The sequence below is a fragment of the Aethalodelphis obliquidens genome, unplaced genomic scaffold, assembly GCF_003676395.1.
Source record: "Aethalodelphis obliquidens isolate GAN/ISIS:26980383/991018 unplaced genomic scaffold, ASM367639v1 scaffold18, whole genome shotgun sequence".
Classification (NCBI taxonomy): Eukaryota; Metazoa; Chordata; class Mammalia; order Artiodactyla; family Delphinidae; genus Aethalodelphis; species Aethalodelphis obliquidens.
In genome coordinates this window covers 21,748,221-21,768,438 of record NW_020837962.1, presented here as the reverse complement: position 1 = coordinate 21,768,438, position 20,218 = coordinate 21,748,221, and the positions used below count along the sequence as shown (strand labels likewise).

Genomic DNA, 20,218 nt, shown 5'->3' with positions numbered 1-20,218 from the left:
ACAAAAGATTGAAAGGTAAAATCATTTATAATCCTGCTAAAAGGGAGGACTGCTATTGTCAGGGAGATACTTCTGTCAAGGAGAATTATTTAAAGTGAATGCATCCTCATGTGTCTAAATCCTTCAAATTGCTAAATGGAGTGGGAACTTCTCAGTCCTCATCTTACCTGACTTAGCAACAGCATTTGACAAAACTGATCACTCATTTCTCTTTGAAACGTATTAGTTACTTGGCTTCTAGGACACCAGGTTCACCTGGCTTTCATTCTCTCTTTCTGCTTCTTATCAGTCTCTGCTGGTTCCTCCTCAACTGTCCAGGTTCTAAATACTGGAGTATCTCAAGGAACGGTCTCTGGGACTCTTTTCTAACAACATTCACTCCCTAGGTGATCTCATTTAGTTTCACAAATTTAATTACAATCTATGTTGAAGTATATGGATTGCTATGTATATGTATATATCTATATATGTACAGACACACACACTTCCAGATTTGTAACTTTAGTGCATATCTCTTCTCTTAATTCAAGACCCACCTGCTGACTGGCCATTTTACATCTTCACGTGAATGTCCAACTCCACACGTTTAAAATTAGCTGCTTTTGTGGTCATCACCATCTCAGTTAATGACAACTTGATATAATCCTTGATTCTCCTCTTTCACTCACATGTAACATCTTGTAGTTTATCAGCAAGCCTTGTCAATTCTACCATCAGTGTATGTCTGTGTGTGTGTGTGTGTATGTGTGTGTGTGTGTGTGTGTGTCTGTGGGGTGCGGGTGGAGGAGAGAGAGAGAGGGAATACGAGAATTCACCATCATTTCTCACCACCCTCACAACCACCACCCTGGGCCAAGCCATCATCATCTCTCTTCTGGATTATTGAAATAGTCTCCTAAATATCTCCTTGTTTCTACTCTTGCCTCCTACAGTTTGCTCTCAAGACAGCAGCCAAAGGGGACTGGTTAAAATTTAAGTCAGATCATGTCACTTCTCTGTTCAAAACCCATCAATGGCTTCCATGTTGATCGAAGTCTAAATCCTTTTGAGGACCTGAGTCATCTGGCTCCCTATTGCCTTTCTGACTTCATCTCCTACCACTGTCTCTCTGGCTCATTCTACTCTAGCCACACTAGTGTCCTTTCTGTCTCTTGTGCTATAATGTCAGCTCCATGAGGGCAGGGTTTTTGTCTGTTTCGTTCTCTCTCTCTATCCAGCATCTAGAGCAGAACCTGGCCTACAATGAGCACTTGTTAAATATTTCTTGAACGTATGATAATTTCTGAATTTATCTCTTTTAATACACTTTCCCCACAAAGGCTATTGTATAAGGCATTAATGTTTACATCAGTCTTTATTAGGAATCCGGGGTAATGATGAGTTTTTTTTTTATCATAATATTATTCTGTTTCTTTTCCCCTCAGGATTATTAACACGTCTTACTGATTCCCCATTGTCCCGAGTGCTCTCGTCCTCGGACTTTCATTCCCCTTCCCAGAACTTGATTCTCCTCAATTATCATGCAGCATTTTTTCCCTAACCTGGACTACGTCTGTCAAAATTTGTTACATGGCTTGGGAAGAAGAATGGAAAATCCAAATTTTCCTATTTCCTTTTCTTTATGATAGTGTTTTTATATTTGATGTTTAAAATCATCTTTAGGAAAATGCTAGGGGTAAAAGTTAAAGTACGTTTTGTGTAAAACAACACCAGTTGCTGTACCAGATAATTCTCCAAATCTTAGTGGCTTAACACAGTGGATTTTCCCCCTCAGTCGTATAAGTTCCAAAATGAGTGTTTCTAATCACTGGGCTTCTATGTGGCTCTTTTTATCCTATAACCTACTGTCATGCAATTTTACTGTAGAAGAGGCAAAGAATATAGAGGATTATTGCAAGATGTTTTTAATGGGACAGACCTGTATATATACATCACTCCTACTCATATTCCACTGCCTAGAACTCACTCAATAGTCATGCCAAGTTCTGGAAGGCTGGCAGTGTGATTCATCTGTGTGCCCAGGAAGAAGAAGAAACAAGTTTGATGATGACCAGTCTAGAGCCTCTGCCATACTTTGTATTGCCTTCCTTTCTTTTTCTCACTACTTTTTCATACATCTCTAATGTGAGGATCCTCCTTTTTGCTTAGTGCTAGACATAAGAATAATAGCGATAATAAAAAATACAACTCTCTGCTTTTCACTGATTATATTTTTAAATCCTTACAAACCTGTAAGGTAGGACTGTTCTGATCATCATTTTATAGATGAGGAAATTGAGGCCTTAAAAAGTTAATGTGTTTAAAGTCACCAATTGTTAAGTGCTGAAGCCAGCATTTAACCAGGCTGTCTGATCTCAGAGCTCACCTACCTAACAAGCATACTGTATTGCCTCCCAAGTTTTGAAGGGAATTTAACAAATTTTTCCTACATCATATTGCTTCTCAAGGAGCCAGAATAAACCCATTCATTTGCTAATTTGATCCCAACATTTATGTCTCCAACTCCTAAACAGAATTACTCAAGGCCTCCCAGTTCTAGACCAATGCACCCAAACAGAGTAATAAGTTGGGGCTAAAGGATGGAGTAAAGGAGCAGAGCCCTGTTTGTGTAAAAATTCTCTCAAAGCATTTCATTGTAGCACTTTTCACAGTTCTTAACTCTGCTAATTAAAAAACATTTCACCAAACAATGCTGCAAGTGATACAGTACTTATGATGAACTCCCTTGCAAAAAGAGGCACCGCTACTAGCTATCAACAATCTATATACTGTACAGTACCACCTGTTAATGGTATTAAGTGTGAAGAAAACTAAGCCCATAAATTATATATTGATACAACAGAATGTTATTTTTTTAGTTTTATCTGGGCCACCAAGATATATCAGACACCAAAATGAATTCTAAGATATCAAGATGCAGATTTTCAAAGGAAATATTCGACTACTGGATCCTTATCTCCCACCAAAGGTAATAAAAAGGATCAAGTTGTCAGAGGCTAGAGAGGATTATGTGAGGATGATTTCTTTGGAAAATAGCATGTGCTCTTATTTGCCACCTATCATATTATCTCCTGGTGAAGGGTGTGTGTGTGTGTGTCTGTGTGTGTGTGTAGTGACTCCCTTCACACCCAGTCCATAGAGAGAGACTTCAAAGGAGGCCAGTCTGAGAGTTTGTTGACTCCCCTGTACTTTGGAGAGCACATATAGCTGGTGTCTGATGCCCACCTGAGGTATCCAAAAGTGCAAGGATGGCTGAATGGCCTTTGGAACCTAAGTAGAGGGTTATGTTCAGACAGTAACTGAATTCCACTCTGAATGAGCCAAAGGTATATGAATCCTGAGGACCAGATATAGGACCTAGGGAGGGAGAGAGGATTATCCTCAGTAATTCTGACTCCTGCTTGAAAGGACCACTGCTAGAGAAGGCAAAGGAGTGCCAGCGGAGTCTCAAAGCCATGGACCACCAGGAAACCAGGGGCTGAGGGGGATCAACTGCTGGAGGAATAGAATGGATCACTCATATCACTGGAGTTACAATCAAAGAAGACCAGAGGGCTTCCCTGGTGGTGGAGTGGTTGAGAGTCCGCCTGCCGATGCAGGGGACGCGTGTTCATGCCCCGGTCCGGGAAGATCCCACGTGCCGCGGAGCGGCTGGGCCCGTGAGCCATGGCTGCTGAGCCTGCGCGTCCGGAGCCTGTGCTCCGCAACGGGAGAGGCCACAACAGTGAGAGGCCTGCGTACCACAAAAAAAAAAAAAAAAAAAAAAAAAGACCAGAAAGGGAGCATCTGAGAATTCATGAAAATGTTAGAGAAAGAGGAAGATGTTGATTGATTTACATATCTGCAAAGCTGAGAGAGTTTGAAGCTGTTTCACAAGAGTACCAGTCAAGTGAGAACCTTGCATCCCCCTTTCTCTATCTCCCTTCTTTTGTCCAGGCTGTAGAGAGGGACTGGTCCCTAGCTAGGGGAGGAGGGGGGTAGTCTAACCTTTGAATGAAGATAAAAGTGCTGCTTAATATATTACACTGAAACTTTTGTTTGATAAATTGAGGCTCCATTCTGCAACTAAGCACTTTTCTGTTACCTAACGGTGTTCAGAAATATCATAGGGCTTGCTAGAGTTTTCATTCACTGGTAAGGGAAAAACTTGCCCCAGTGAAGTTATTTTAAAAAAGTCAGTGGGAGACAAATATGGATTGCTTTTGAATTACATCCCATGACTTACATTCCATGATTATATTCCACTGTGTAACACATTGATTATGCTAATAAGCAAAATGTTGCTCTTCAGTAAATATGGATTTTCTATAATATCACTAATTTTTAATTCAGTGTGGGTATTTGGATGTATCACTTTTCTGCCTTTTAGAGGGTACTGAAGTTATTACTTAATTCATTGATTGATGGTTGACTGGTATGTACCTTAAATCTCAAATAATTTGAGAATTATTATAAATCTATAAATTAAACCCACCACTTAGAGAATCTTCTCTCTGGCATTATGAAAGTTGAGATTCTAGTTGAGGAGGCTGAAGAAAGTGTAGGCAGTTTCTGAGTCTTTGTGTGGCCAAGAGTTGCCTTAATTGAGGAGGTTATTCTTCCCTCATCTAAGTCCTTGGAAAAAGAAGGCATATCTTCAGTGTATGTTAAAAGCTTGACAGATTGATTTCTTTCTGCCTCTCAGTTGAAAGAGTTGCTCTAAACCAGAGAAACGAATAGATGTTTTTTTTGCAGACTGGCTTGACATTTGTTTTTATGGACTTTGTTTGGTCGTGTCATGTAATGGATCAATCAACAGACATCTTTTTGAGCATCCACTAAGTTCTTAGCACCATGCTTGGCACCATAAGGATTTGGAATTCAGTCCAAGTAAATTCAGTGGATTTTTACTGAGTACTATTCCATGTCAGCAACTGTGCTAAGCCCTGAGAAAAGTAACCTGAACGTTTAAACCCACGGCAGGTAGTCTACTTGTGGAATATGTATACAGTCTAACACTGTGTCTAATGATATGAATGTCAAATGTAGAGAATAAACAAAGCTGCTAATAATGATGAGGAAATGATTCATTCTAACTGAGAGGATTAAGGAATAAAAAAATAATAGCTATTATTTATTGATAACCCAAGATAGTTCAAGTACTCATTAAGCCTTTTCTGAATTTGTATTTAAAAGGCTTCTCGGGGTAGTTATTTTATCCCCATTTTTCTGATTGGAGGTTCAGAGAGATTAAGCAGCTTGTCCAAATCACATAGCTAGTAGGTGTCAAAACCAGCAACTAGAATCCAAGTCTGTTCAATTTCAAAGCCTATATTCTTTCTAGCTACACTGTAATATCTGAGTTTGTGGAGGATCATTCCAGATTAAAAGGAGCTGTAAAAGTAGAAATACAGACTCAAGAAGGAAGCTTTCACAGACAGATTATCTATTGTGGTTGGACATGGCTTAGGAGGCTTGGAAGGACTGGAGGTATATTGTGGAAAATCTTGAATTCCACACTAAGAGATTGGGCTTCATTCTAGGTACATAATGAGAAGCCATTGAAAAATTTTATAAAAAAGGACAAATAAGCAATGGCAATATTTAATAGGTGCTAATTGTCTAATAGGTGCTAATTGTCAGTGTTTCTAAATGTAATTTTATTTTTTAATAAATTTATTTATTTATTTATTTTGGCCGCATTGGGTCTTCATTGCTGCACTCAGGCTTTCTCTAATTGCAACAAGCGGGGGCTACTCTTCATTGCGGGTAAGCAGTCTTCTCATTGCGGTGGCTTCTCTTGTTGCGGAGCATGGGCTCTTCAGTAGTTGTGGCATGTGGGCTCAGTAGTTGTGGCTCACAGGTTCTAGAGCGCAGGCTCAGTAGTCATGGCGCACGGGCTTTGTTACTCTGTGGCGTCTAGGATATTCCCAGACCAAGGCTCAAGCCCATGACCCCTGCGTTGGCAGGTAGATTCTTAACCACTGCACTGTCAGGGAAGTCCCCTACAAGTAATATTAAAAAATTCTGCTCTTATTTTTATGACATTATTAAGAGGTATAGTCCAAATCATCTTATAATTGAGTCCAACACACTGACTGTGTTTGTTTTTGTATTTATAAGCCTGTTGGTGCTTAGAAGTACACACTGGGCTAATGAGAATAGAACAGAAGCAAATTTCATTTGCAAATTAGATTGTTTTAGGAAGTGCATGTCAGTGATGGCAGAGTGCACACACTGAACAAATGAAGCATTCATATTAATTAGGATGAAGCAAAGGGTGAGTAACACTTATCATCTCATAGCACACAGTAGGACAGGCACAGCAGACTTCTAGGGACTTGCACCAGAGCCACATCTTCAGTGACAGTAATTAACTGAAGCAAAAATTACATGGAATTAATATTAATTGGAACTTCAATGATTTTATAATGTTGGTATCTGTAACTTTGTACTTTGGACAAAATTTGTAACTTTCCTTTGATTTCATACTTGCCTAAGTGTTATGAACCAAAGTAGTTTATACCATTTTAAGTTAGTATGTATTTAAATAAGAATACGTACTATATAATTATACTTAAGGCTAACATTGAGGACCCAGGGATTTAAGTTTGAGAAATATTTGAAGAATAATTACTATTGAGAATGTTATAAAAGTGTATGAAGAAAAAGGATATAGAGGGTGGAATGGAATGCCAAATGGATTAAGAGTATAATCAGAGACGCAGAAATAGGAGTAAAGAGGTGGCTTGACTAGAGCATGAAGTCCTTCTCGTGGTAAGTGGACAGGGAGGCTGGAAAAGTCAGAAACTCTCACGTGATAGAAGTTTCATGTCCCCAAAGAGAAGAGTTGATATGGACTTTTCAGGAGGAAAATTGGATAATGTAAATATGACTTAATTTGGGCTAGTTCCAAAGCATACCCTGAGGAAAGGATTTGAGTGAAGTTGATCCTGGGACATACTGGTAGAGACATGGTGAAGTGAGACAGGGGAGGGAAGGAAGGTGACAAAGAGTGTGTTTATGAAGGAAGTTACTACTGTGGTTACTTGAGCTTAATTCCACTGGAGAACTCTGGGAGCAAATGCAGAACCTGTGCCTTTGGGTTATCACATCAATGGACAGAGAAACCAGGGTATTTAGACACCTACTTCCACTAGTATTTGCTTGAGAGATTTTCAAGGGCACATTGATTCTGCTTGGGCAGCAAAGCAGGGTCTGAGGCCAAACAAAGCTCGCAGGTAAAGCAATGCTGGGGAAATAGGGCCACGTGCAATGAAGGGATAAGGCCAAGGGGTTATGGGGGGAACATCCACAGCATCTGCTACATGATCTTTTAAAAGGTTGCCAGTTTTGTAAATGAAGGAGACCACAACAGTGAGAGGCCCGCGTACTGCAAAAAAAGAAAAAAGAAAAAAAGTGAATTTTTAGTACTGGAAAACTTGTTATTCAAAGCAATCTTTTTTGGCCTCTCCCGTTGCGGAGCACAGACTCCGGACACACAGGCTCAGCAGCCATGGCTCACGGGCCCAGCCGCTCCGCGGCATGTGGGATCTTCCTAGACCGGGGCACGAACCTGTGTCCCCTGCATTGGCAGGCGGACTGTCAACCACTGCGCCACCAGGGAAGCCCTCAAAGCAATCTTATTGTGACTCCTTCAGTGAACTGAACTGTCTTGTCTTTGGTCCTAATAAGGATTTTTCACATTTGGTTTTCCTGAAAGTGATAAGTGATAAGTTCTTCTGCCATTTTTGCCTTGTAAATGACTATGTTTATCTCTTAGTGTGCCTCTTGCATACTGACATTTTCTTCTCATGGTTGTTGGGGCAGGTCATCAAGAGGATGTGATCACTCTTTGACCCAAGAGCTGGACCTATGCAATCCAAGGCTCCTCACCCCCTCCCCTTTCCTTGGAATGTGTGATGTGCACACTGTTCCCATAGCTAGAGACATTTGAAGGACACAGACCTGAGAGTAAGGTGTTTTTGAGACCATCTGGATTGAATACATGACTGAACCCAGTTAAGGCCTCTATATAAACTTTTAAGAGTCTGGTGGGCAGGTGCAGAGATCTCCTCATCTTGCAGCCACCCCAGACAAGGTTCGTATGTAAGTTCCCTTTCTTTTTAAAACTGCCACCTACCAATCTGGAATGCTCTGCCTCTTTATTTCGTTTCTCCTTGCCCTCTGTGTGTGGGGGCCAGTTTTTGAACCAGCAATGTTTAGACTTTCCTGAGATGGCATCTCCCCACCTTTGGTTGCTGCAGTCTACTGCAGAGTGTATGCTTGTTGATATCATTTCTCAACTATTGATTTGCAATTACCTTATGTAGCTCCTCAGGGTAAGAAGTGAGAAATACAATACCTAACTCTGAAAAAAAAGAGTTTTTTAAAGGAAAGATAAGCTCAAGTTCAGATGGAGGTTTTTCTGTTCTAACATGAAAATCATGCCCATCTACATGCATTGATGTTGGTGCTCATGGTGTTTTTTGCATTTCTGTGGACATTAGATCAACAAGGCTTTCGTGTGACTTGAAATTCAGCCCAGAGGATGCTTGTAGTCTGTCAGTGGTTTAGGGGCTAGAGTTCCTCTGTGATGCTCGTGACTGCTTAGCCCCACGGGCTTAGGGTCCTTGTCTTGAGATGGTGCCATCTATCTTTGACCACTGCTGTCATTTCCTAACAACCTGCAGCTTCAGGCTGTTCGGCTGAGTTGCTTTAGAGTGTTTTTCTTTCCTGCTTACCTTGCATGTCATTGTTCCAGTTCATCTCGTCTCACCGTATAAGCAGTTGCTTAGGAATTCTGTTGTTATCTATCTATCTTCACATTCCTAGCCCCGTGAAACTGAGGCATAAGCAAATGCTTCAGTGATAGGAAGTTGATCAAATGCTTTGAGTACGTGGATCTATTGATGTTCTGTATGTCAGGGATGTTAGCAACCTGCATTCTTCCCCTTCATCTTATTTTATATTACCTTAAAAACTAGAGTGTAAAGTGTTCCTCATTTAAGTGTAAAGTTTGAGTGGCTAAGATAGTGGAATAGGAAGACCCTGAGCTCACCTCCTCTCACAGGCACATCAAAGTTACAAGTTACAGAGCAACTATGATGAGAAAGATCTAAAGCCTAGCAGAAAAGATCTTCCAGAGCTAAAGATATAAAGAAGAAACCACAGCAAGACGTGTAGGAGGGGCAGAGACACAGTACAGTCAAAACCCATATCCCGGGGTGGATGACCCACAAATGGGAGGATAATTACAATTGCAGACCTTCTCTCCGAGTAGTGAAGGGTGTGGGCCCCACATTGGGTCCCCAGCCCAGGGGTCCGGCACCAGGAAGATAAACTGCCAGAACGTTTGGCTTTGAAGATCAGCAGGGCTCACTTCCGGGAGAGCCAGAGAGCTGTAGGAAATAGCAACTCTATTTTAAAGTGTGTACACAAAATCTCACGTGGGCCAAGACCCACGGCAGAAGCAGTAATTTGAAAGGAGCTTAAGTCAGACCCATGTGGTGATCTTGAGAGACTCTCAGAGAGGCAGGAGGCAACTGGAGCTCACCCTGAGGTCGTGGACACTGGCAGCAGCCATGTTGGGGAGTTCGTTCTACCACATGGATACTGTGCTGGCAAGTGTTATTTTGGAATCCTCCCTCTATCTTGTTAGCACTGGGACCTGACCCTGCCCACCAACCTGTCAGCACCAGTACTGGGATGCCTCAGGCCAAGCAGCTAGCCGGGTGGTGGGGACACAGTCCCACCCAACAGCAGGCTGGTTGCCTTAGGACTCCTTGAGCTCCTAACTGCCCCAGGACCTGGCCCCATCCACCAGTGAACTGGCAGTAACCCTGGGGCCAGTCTCACAACCAGTCGGCGGACACCAGCCCCAGGAAAACCAGAGATCCATAGCCTGGCTTGTCAGGACCCAGCCCACACATCAGCAGGTCAGCACCAGTCCTTGGACCATCTGGGCCCCAGCCCCACCCACCAGCAGGTCAACACCAACTCTGGGACACCTTAGGACCCTCAGCCAGCCACCTTGGGATCTGGCCTTACCAATTAGCAGACCAGCACCAGCTTCAGGACACCCCACACTCTGTAGCTAGCCTTGTCAGAAACTGACCCTGCCTACCGGTGGGCCAACACCTGCTCTGGAACCCCCAGCATCCTGCAGCCAGAGACCCCAGGACCTGGCTCCTCCCACTAGTGAGCCATCACTAGCCAGGCCCATCAGCAGGCTGACCCCACTCCGAGACACACTTCAGCCAGCTACATGGGATCCAGCTTCACTCATTAGTGGGCTGACACCTGCTTTGGGACACCCTGGACTCTACATTCAGCTGTGTCGGGAGCTGGCCCCACCCACCAGTAGGCTGACACTACATCTGGAATCCCCAGCTCTGCAACTAGCCATCTGGGACCTGGCCCTGCTCACCAGTGGTCAGCAGCCTCTGCACAAGCCAGATCCTGGCAACCAGCTGGACTGGGGTCAGCCATGCCTAGCAGACTGCTCATAGTAGCCAGCCTGCTGTAACAGAACAGCCCAGGCAGCCCACATAGGGGGCACTCCTAGGGAATAGAGCTCTGGTGATCAGAGGGGAGTATGCTGCTGGAACGCATAGGACATCTCCTACAAAAGGCCACTTTTCCAAGATTGGGAAACATAATCAACCTACCAAATATTAATACGTTGAAATTAAAACAGAAAATTAGACAAAGTGAGGTGACAGAGGAATATGTTCCAAATGAAAGTACAGGATAAAATCCCAGAAGAAGAAATAGGTGAGGTAGCGATAGGCAATCTACCCTATAAAGAGTTCAAGGTAATAATCACAAAGGGGCTCAAAGAACTTGGGAGAAGAATGGAGGAACAGAGTGAGAAGTTAGAAGTTTTTAACAAAGAGAAAATATAAAAAAGAACCAAACAGAGGTGAAGAATACAGTAACTGAAATAAAAAATACACTATATGAAATCAATAGTAGATTACATGATACAGAGGAATGGGCCAGTGAACTGGAAGATAGAGAGGTGGAAATTACTGAAATTGAACAGAAGAAAGAAAAACACGTATACAAAATTGAGGACAATTTGAGACCTCTGGGACAACATCAAGCATACTAACATCAGCATCATAGGGGTCCCAGAAGGAGAAGAAAGAGGGGAAAGGCAGAGAATATATTTGAAGACATAATAGCTGAAACTTCCCTAACCTGGGAAAGAAAACAGATATCCAGGTCCAGGAAGCACAGAGTCCCAAACACCAGCAACCCAAGGAGGACCAAGGCACATTGTAATTAAAGTGGCAAAAATTAAAGATAAAGATAATGTTAAAAGCAGCAAGGCACAGGCAACAAGTCACATACAAGAGAATTCCCATAAGCCTGTTAGCTGAATTTTCATCAGAAATTCTGCAGGCCAAAAGGAAATGACATGATATCTTTAAAGTGACAAAAGGGAAAAAACTATAACCAAGAATACTCTATCCAGCAAGGCTTTAATTCAGATTTGGAGGAGACATCAAAAGTTTTCCAGACAAGCAAAAGCTAAAAGAGTTCAGCACCACAAACCAACTTTACAAGAAATGTTAAAGGGACTTCTTTAAGCAGAAAAGAAAAGGCCACAGCTAGAAATATGAAAATCACCAAAGGAAAAAAAATCTCATTGGTAAAGACAAATATATAGTAAAGGTAGTGAATCAATCACATGTAAAGGTAGTAGAAAGGTTAAAAGAAAAAAGGAGTAAAATCATCTATATCTACAATAAGCAGTTAAAGGGTATGCAAAACAAAAAGTTACAAAATATATGTCAAAAACAGTAAGTGTGTGTTTGGGGGGAGCAGTAAAAATGCAGAGTTGTTAAAAATGCCAATAATTACTTAAAATGTTAATAGACTAAATGGTCCAATCAAAATATGTAGAGTGGCTGAATAGATACAAAAACAAGACCTATATATGCTACCTACAAAAGATTCACTTCAGATCTAAAGATACACACAGACTGAAACTGAGGGGATGGAAAAAGGAATTCCATGCAATTGGAAATAAAAAGAAAGCTTGAGTATCATTACTTATATCAGACAAAATAGGCTTTAAAACAAAGACTGTAACAAGAGACAAAGAAGGACATCATATAATGATCAAGGGATCAATCCAGTTTGAAAATATAACAATTGTAAATTTATATGCACCCAACATAAAAGCACCTAAATACATAAAGCAAATGCTAACAGACATAAAGGGAGAAATTGACACATAATAATAGGGGACTTTAACACTCCATTTATGTTAATGCACAGATCATCCAGACAGAAAATCAATAAGGAAACATTGGCATTAAAAGACACAGTAGGTCAGATGGACTTAATAGATATATAGAGAACATTCCCTCCCAAAGGAGCAGGTACACATTCTTTTTAGCTGCACATGGGACATTCTCCAGAATATATCACATGCTAGGCAACAAAATAAGCCTCAGTAAATTGAAGAAGATTGAAATCATATTAAGCATCTTTTCTGACCACGCTTTGAGACCGGAAATCAACTACAAGAAAAAAACTTCAAAATACCCCAAAACATGGAGGCTAAACAATATGGTACTAAACAACCAGTGGATCACTGTAGAAATCAAAGAAGAAATAAAAAAAAAAAAAACACCTCAAATGAAATGAAAACAAGAACACAATTAACCAAAATCTATTGGACACAGCAAAAGCAGTTCTAAGAGGGAAGTTTGTAGTGATACAAGCCTACGTAAGGCCAACAAGAAAAACCTCAAACAACCTAAACTTACACCTAAAAGGACTAGAAAAAGAAGAGCAAACAGAACCCAAAGTTAGGCAGAAATAGAGACTAAAGAACAATAGAAAAGATTGATGTAACTAAGAGCTGATTCTTTGAAAAGATAAATAAAATTGATAAGCCTTTAGCCAGACTCAGGAGAAAAAGAGAGAGGGCTCAAATCAATAAAATCAGAAATGAAAGAGAAGTTACAACTGACATCACAGAAATACAAAGATTCATAAGTGATTACTGTGAACAATTATATCAAAATAAAATGGACAGTCTAGAAGAAATGGACAAATTCCTAGATATGTGCAATCTCCCAAGACTGAACTGGGATGAAGTAGAAAATATGACCAGACCAATTAGCAGTAATCGAATTGAATTATTATTAAAAAAAAATACTCCCAACAAACAAAAGTCCAGGACAAGACCACTTTACAGGTGAATTCTACCAAACAGAGAAGAATTAACACCTATTCTTTTCAAACTATTCCAAAAAATTGCAGAGGAAGGAATGTTTTTGAACTCTTTCCATGATGCCATCATCACCCTGATACAAAAACCAGACAAAGGTATCAAAGTTTGTGTAAATTCATAGTTATAGTTGTATTTGGGTTTATCTTAGAGAAAGCTGTGATGCTTTCTTTCTCAAAGTTGATCATTAAGGATTCAGGATCTAATGTTGGATGTAAGTTCTTTATGATATTAAAAAATCTAGTGTAAGTCCCTTTATATTTTACTGGAAGTAAAATGAACAGGCAAGGGGCGCTGCTATTTCTTATGAATATCAAAAACATATAATTGGTAGTACGTATCTGGAACACATTTAAGTGTTCCATCACATGCCTACTAGTCCTTGTATTTCACCAAATTGTCTAAGCCAGATTCTGTGTCAAATACCAAAATTCTGTCTACATTATGTTCTCTAGTATCAAATAGCAAAAAAATGTCACCAATTTCAAGAAACTTATAGTCATCAGGAATCACGTAACCATTTCTTTTTGGGGGGATAGGAGGAGCTTGATTCTTCTTATGCCTCCCACTTCTAATATAGTGTGATAAATTTGGTAAAGATGGCAAGAGAGAGCAAGCTGTTGTATCTAAATTAGTTACAGGATCAATAATGAATGCTCTCAGAGACTGCTGTGAATTAACAGCCATCTCTTTCTACATTTGCCATAACTTGTAATGTTTTGGTTTTTACTTGTGGGTGGGATGACTGTGTTAACCAAATGATTTGCAAACTGATATGCTGTCTTTCTAGAGTAGTATGAAATCTGGCTTTACACTCTCTTATTTCACACTTTGAGTAAGTTTTCTTATCACTGTATTTTCTATCAAGTTGATATACATAGTTATAATAATCATTGTTTTAAGAGTGCCATGTCTACTCATCACTATATAGAACATTATGAGGCTTAAGATTTATATAATATGAAAGTGGGGGTACTGCATCGTTGGAGATATAAAGCCAAACAAGTGTCAACCAGTTGAAACCAAACTGTCAAACCAAATCATCAACCAGTTATTTTATCTGTAACAACACAATTGCCTTATGGCCAATTAGTTGTGTGATGCAACTGCTTGTGGCAAAGATATTTAGGGCAAAAATACTGGACACAATGAAGACTGTAGCTGTGCAAAGCACTCAACCTGACCTGTTTTCACTGACCTTATAAATTAGGTGGGAGAAAAGAGCAATAGATAATATTTTAAATAAAACATGTAAATAGCAGTTGAAAGCAAGTATAAATTAAATGCCACACAGTAGGGCATGTCTACTTTCTAAGTGAACAGAATGTATTCTGTTTTCTTAACTTCACTCGTTTCTGAACCAACATCATGATTTTTGTCTTAAACTATTTAATATTATTTTATTTAATATTATGTTAAATATTTATTTAATATTATTTTAAATAAATATTCATGTAATATTTTTCTGTAAAATAACTTTAAGTTGATTTACATTTTAAAAGTTAACTTCTTTTAAAGTAATAATGCCCATGAACTCATGAGTTTCATCTTCTAGGTATCCTTTTTTTTTTAGCTATACTTCTTTTTAATACCTAATAATAAATATAAATCTATTGAAATAAAAAAAATGATCTCCATGTACCATGTAAAATCATCATATGTCTCAATCTTTGAGAATCACTGGCTTACACAATCAATTACTGTGGAGCTTAGATGAGAAACATCAGAACAAATTTGTAGTGACTCTTAAAATATATGAATTAAAGAATTCTCTTGCTTTCCTAGGGTCATAATCAAAATTATGGCTCAGATATATTGTCTGTCAGGTAATAGCACATTAATAAGGATTTCTGTGATGTTAGTATATATTTTATACAATTTAGCTTTTAAAAATAGCCTTCAAATAACGGCCTTTCACGAATGTTGAAAAGACTTTAGTTTCATTCTTAATCTTTCAATAATAGATCCCAGGAGTGAATAAGGTTACACATTTCACTTTTATAATCATCTTCGCTTAATCTACTGAAGTTAGAAATGCATTAATATAGCATAGCACATTATTTCTTCTAGGCTGCTTTATAATTTGTTCAGAATGATTGCAAATCTTACTAAAAGCAATTCAGATACTTCAAAAGGAGCTCATCATTCATGATTAAAGACACATAAGCCTAGAGAAGTATCATCAGCTAATTTTGAAGAATCATTGAAAGATTTTGGGAAGCAGCTTTCTTAACCAAATATAACAAAATTTAGAATTCAGTTTACAGTTAGAGATATCTAGGTTTATATTCATTAGCTCATAATATCCTGACTATATATTGAAGGGAAACATTTGAAAATGTTAACTATTTTGAATAGAAATCTTTCTAAAATGTATCATCCCCTTCCTTCTTAAACAAATAATACTGAACATAATATATATTTTCTTTATGATTTGGGATCATAATTTATGAGCTTCCATTATACCACACTATCATCAGGTTCTGTGGTTTTCAGTTTTTCTGTCTCTTCTGTTTGCTTTATTTTGAAACTGTTATGCTTGTCTCCCTAATAAGCCTTTACTTTAACTTTCCAGTTTGCTGCTCCCAGTTTTCTGTGGCCCCAGTGTTAGGTAATGTAGTTTATTTAATACTATCTGTCAAATAAGAGTGATTATGAGGAGTTTGTTAAATATGTCATTATAGCATCAGATGGTGGAGATTTCAGGGTTTTTTCTTCCTATTTCTAATTAAGGAGAGTGTTGTGAACAGTTGCAGTTGTGAGAGGATTAAAGTTTAAGTACGTGAGTTTTTTAGTGAACTATTTTCTGGGTTTTTTTTGTTAGTTTTGGTCCTGAATGATGATAACTTTAACAGTGTTACATTAGCACAGTGGGCTTTAGAGTTTTAGGGCACTTTCATATACTAGATTGAATTTTGTCTGAGCTGTCTAGGTTTACCCAGTGTTTTCCATCTTTGGAACTGGTGCAGTGGAGACATTCTCTTAAATGTCTAGAAAATTTTAAAGACATACCTTTGGACTTGCTAGAACATAGCAAAGAAGTATTCCCTTTTTTCCCCTGACTCTGCTAATTGGAGAACCTCTGTCTTTGTCAGCAAGTTCTCTATTCATTTATATTCCTCATCCTAGTTGTGTATGTATATTCATACATGTGCATATACTTATCCCCCACATACAGAGTAATCACATTTGTCATAATTTCCACCATTCCCTTCGGGATCAAAAATGTATCCAATGAGGAGATCCAGGAATTTCTCTTACTATGCACCAAGGAAACATTCTAAGATATCTTTGTTGAAGATACAAGTAGGGAAATGGTGATTGTTCAGTGGGTGTTTGTAGCAAATCTCATTGACAAGAGAGGAGAAAAATACTGGAATCACTATTCCTATTTATATCACTTTGAAAGCCAAGGATAAATAAAGTTTTACTAATATTCCATATCCAGAGCTTATCTGAAATGGTGAGGTATCCTAGAGGAAGAGCAGGAATTCCAGAATCCAAGGGGGTTTCTCTCTTATTTATTAACCTTCCAATTATTACAACATGTTATGATTTATATGCTGCAGGATTCCATTAATGTGGTTAATTTTATCCAATAAAGATTTTAAAATATTTGGATCCTTAGAATATTTTTTAATGGGATGAGGAATGACCAAAAACATATTTTGAATTACATTGAGGTCTGTGGGTTTCCTGGTGACAAAGTACTTAAAAATGTTATTGTTTAAGATGAATTATATAAATTTACATAAAAGCAAGGGTTCCAACTTGGTTGACCTTTTCTGTGACAGTCACTGGTTGTCAGAAACCAGTTATTTTGAAAAATCAGCAATATACTTAACTGCCCCAAACACAGTAAAGTCAATATTGTAATGGGTGAAAATGTAAGTGCTTTTCAAAAGGAATTAATGGAGAGCATGAAATGCGCTCATCATTTTGTAATCTTGTTATTAGAAATTACATATGTAATTCAAGAGTATTAGCATACTTACAAATCATGGAAATAAAATTTTTAACTTTTTCAAATATCTTCTACATAATAGATATGTGGGTAGTGGGCATATGTTAATTGCTTTTATTTCTCTGAACCCAATCAGAAAATATGCTTTTATATTTTCAACAACTGAGGTCAAAACCCATTGAAACTATTCATTTAGCAGATTTTATATTAAAACTTTTTTCCAATATTTTATGAAAAGTTTCAAATATACAGAAAATTTGAGAGAATTTTATAGTGAACATACATACGAATGAGTTACCCTCTGAAATAGTTAGGGCAGGTATTATTATACTAATTTTATAGAGGAAGAAATTGAGACTCAGAGAGATTGGGAAATACTCTCTGGTCACACAGCTGGTAGGGCAGAGAGGTAGAACTCACATTCATTTATAACTGAGTCCAGTGTCCTTCGGCTCTACCACACTGCTACTACACATAGTTAGTTGCGGCCTTGAGAAAACTGTATAGGAGTGGTTTGCAGTTCTGGATTCTGAGTACTAGGCATTTGTTAGAGTCCCCATTTCTTCATTCATCCATTCATCCTTTCATTTATTCTTTTAGTCATCAATCAATATTTATTATCTCTTGTATGATAAGCTTTGTAAATTAGACGTGACTTCACTAGAAATAAGAACCAGCCCTTTCTTTACTTTAAGGCATAATGAATGCCTAAGCAAATGAATTAAATTCATTTATTACTTTAATTATTATTTAGAAATACTACTGTAATAATTCCAGTATTCTTCCGAGGGAAGAATAGCCATATTTTGAGTTTCTTTACATTTATTTAAGTTTATTTGAGCCATATTTTCAGTTAATTTAAGAATATAGCATGTAGCAAAACCAGAGATAAATTTTTGGTTTTGCTATATGTTCTTTTCATAAGAATCTTTGAATCTTAGGTCATTTTACATACTTTATAAATTATCTAGATTAATTAATCTAGATTAATAATGACAAGAAATGTTACAAATATACTATAAGACTATTTAAAAGATTTATATATGTGTGTGTGTATGTGTATATACATATGTATGTGTATATACATATGTATGTGTATGTGTATATATCTTTAATTCATCCCCCAGCACCTATTTTAATAATTATTGACTTATTATCAAAAGAAGAAGATATCTAACCCAAGAGCTCTGAGTATCATGCCAGGTAAGACATTTGTAAGGGCTATCTTTTAATAAAATTTCCCATTTTCTTTAGATGTTTCTGAAATTAAGGCTTTTTCTGTATATTAATCTGAAATGATTGTTTAGGGGCTCAAGCAGAGAATTTAGATTGATTGGCCTTGCAGCAAAACGGATTTTTTGAAAATTGTATCATTCAAAAGAAGGCAAATGATAGGATTGTTATAGGTCATAGGAATGACAATTCTTACATACACACACACACACACACACACACAAATATACAAAAGAACTGACTTGTGAAGGAAAAAATACCTATATTTGTATATTAGAAATCTAAGTAAATTGTATATGTATATATATGGCTATATCTGAAATGTGTTTATATATAAATTGTATATGTAAATATTATGACATATAACCAGATTTATATATGTGTTTGTGTGTATGTGGATCTGTCTATCTATGAAATATATGTTTAGTTCAGAAATTAATTGCTTGGCTTAAAAGTTTTCCCCTTTAAAAAAAACTTTTGAGTGTCACACAATTTTACCAATTTGCATTTTTTACTTTAGGTTTTTGTTTATCTATGAAAATTATAAATACTAAGCTCAAAGCTATAGGGAATTACTTCATAGAGCTGATGGATTTTGACATACTGAATGACAGCATTATGGGCTGTTTCTTGTTTGAATACTTACAGTATGGCTCATAAGTGAGATTTAATGGGCTTCAGTTTTGTTAGAGGGTTTCTGGGGCATTATCGACATTTGGAATGATCTCTCTAAGAAATATCTATGCTGCTTCTATTAATTGATGGTGCTGTTACCATGACTTGCGGCAGAGAATTCTAGGTGCAAAATAAAAGTTTATGCTGATTTTTACTAATTTTTGTTTCATTACATTATGAATTCAAGTATTAGAACATTAAAAAAAAAACATTAAAAAGTCATAAATCACTAACTGACCTCAGGAGTACCTCTGAGATTCCCATATAGTTGTCTGAGACAGGAAACTACCTTAGGGTGGAATGTTATTGGGGGAAAACCATGAAAGACCTTTTCTAAAAATGATAAACTTATTACAATAATCTTGAAAATATGTACAAAGTGGACATCAGGGCTTTAAGAATAATCAACTGTGTTTTCTTAGGAAAAACTCAGGAAATAAAAGAAATAAAATTAACATTCTTTTCTTTTTGTTTGCTATGATGTTCAGCATCATTTAAATGATTTAGAGTTTGCAGGACAGGCAACTATTGGTCTATGTTTACTTATTAAAAGTATTCCCTTAAGCACCAAGTGAGGAAATCTTAACATTTAGGAGCGTTTCAACAAATCTTAAGTTTCTGTTTAATAAATTTCTTTATAATTCTCATTTTAATATTTCAATTTTTCTCTGTGTGTAATAATTTAGTAACTGATTGCTGTTTGGAGTAAGCATTCCTTTCAGCCCTTATAAGGATCATTTAATTTCGTAATGGGCAGGATTATCACATTCATATTTTTTGCCTGATTTTTATTAAGGTCTGTTTGAAATGCATTTTTAAAAGAATCATTTGTTTGTTCCTATTTTATTCATTTCCTGAGCATTTATAGAATGCTTTCTACAGCATTGTTTTTGATACTTAAAAAAAAAAAAATTCTGACATATGCTGAGCACTTTATATGTGCTGCTTAGTGCTTTAGTTAATTTTCTTTTTTAACCCTCACAACCCTATAATGAGAGATAACCTATTTTATTGATGGGGGCACTGAGTAAAAAGTGGTGAATAAGTCATAATCCTTGCCCTTGGCAACTTCATAGTCTAATGGAGTAGCGCCCAGAAAAACGACTCATTACGAT

General features: G+C 37.6%; 1 protein-coding gene across 1 annotated transcript in view; it reads left to right on the top strand.

Moving 5' to 3' along the window:
- The window catches only part of MACROD2 (mono-ADP ribosylhydrolase 2), a 1,989,594-nt gene that overhangs the window by 418,586 nt on the left and 1,550,790 nt on the right, over positions 1-20,218 (top strand). The window lies entirely within an intron of this gene.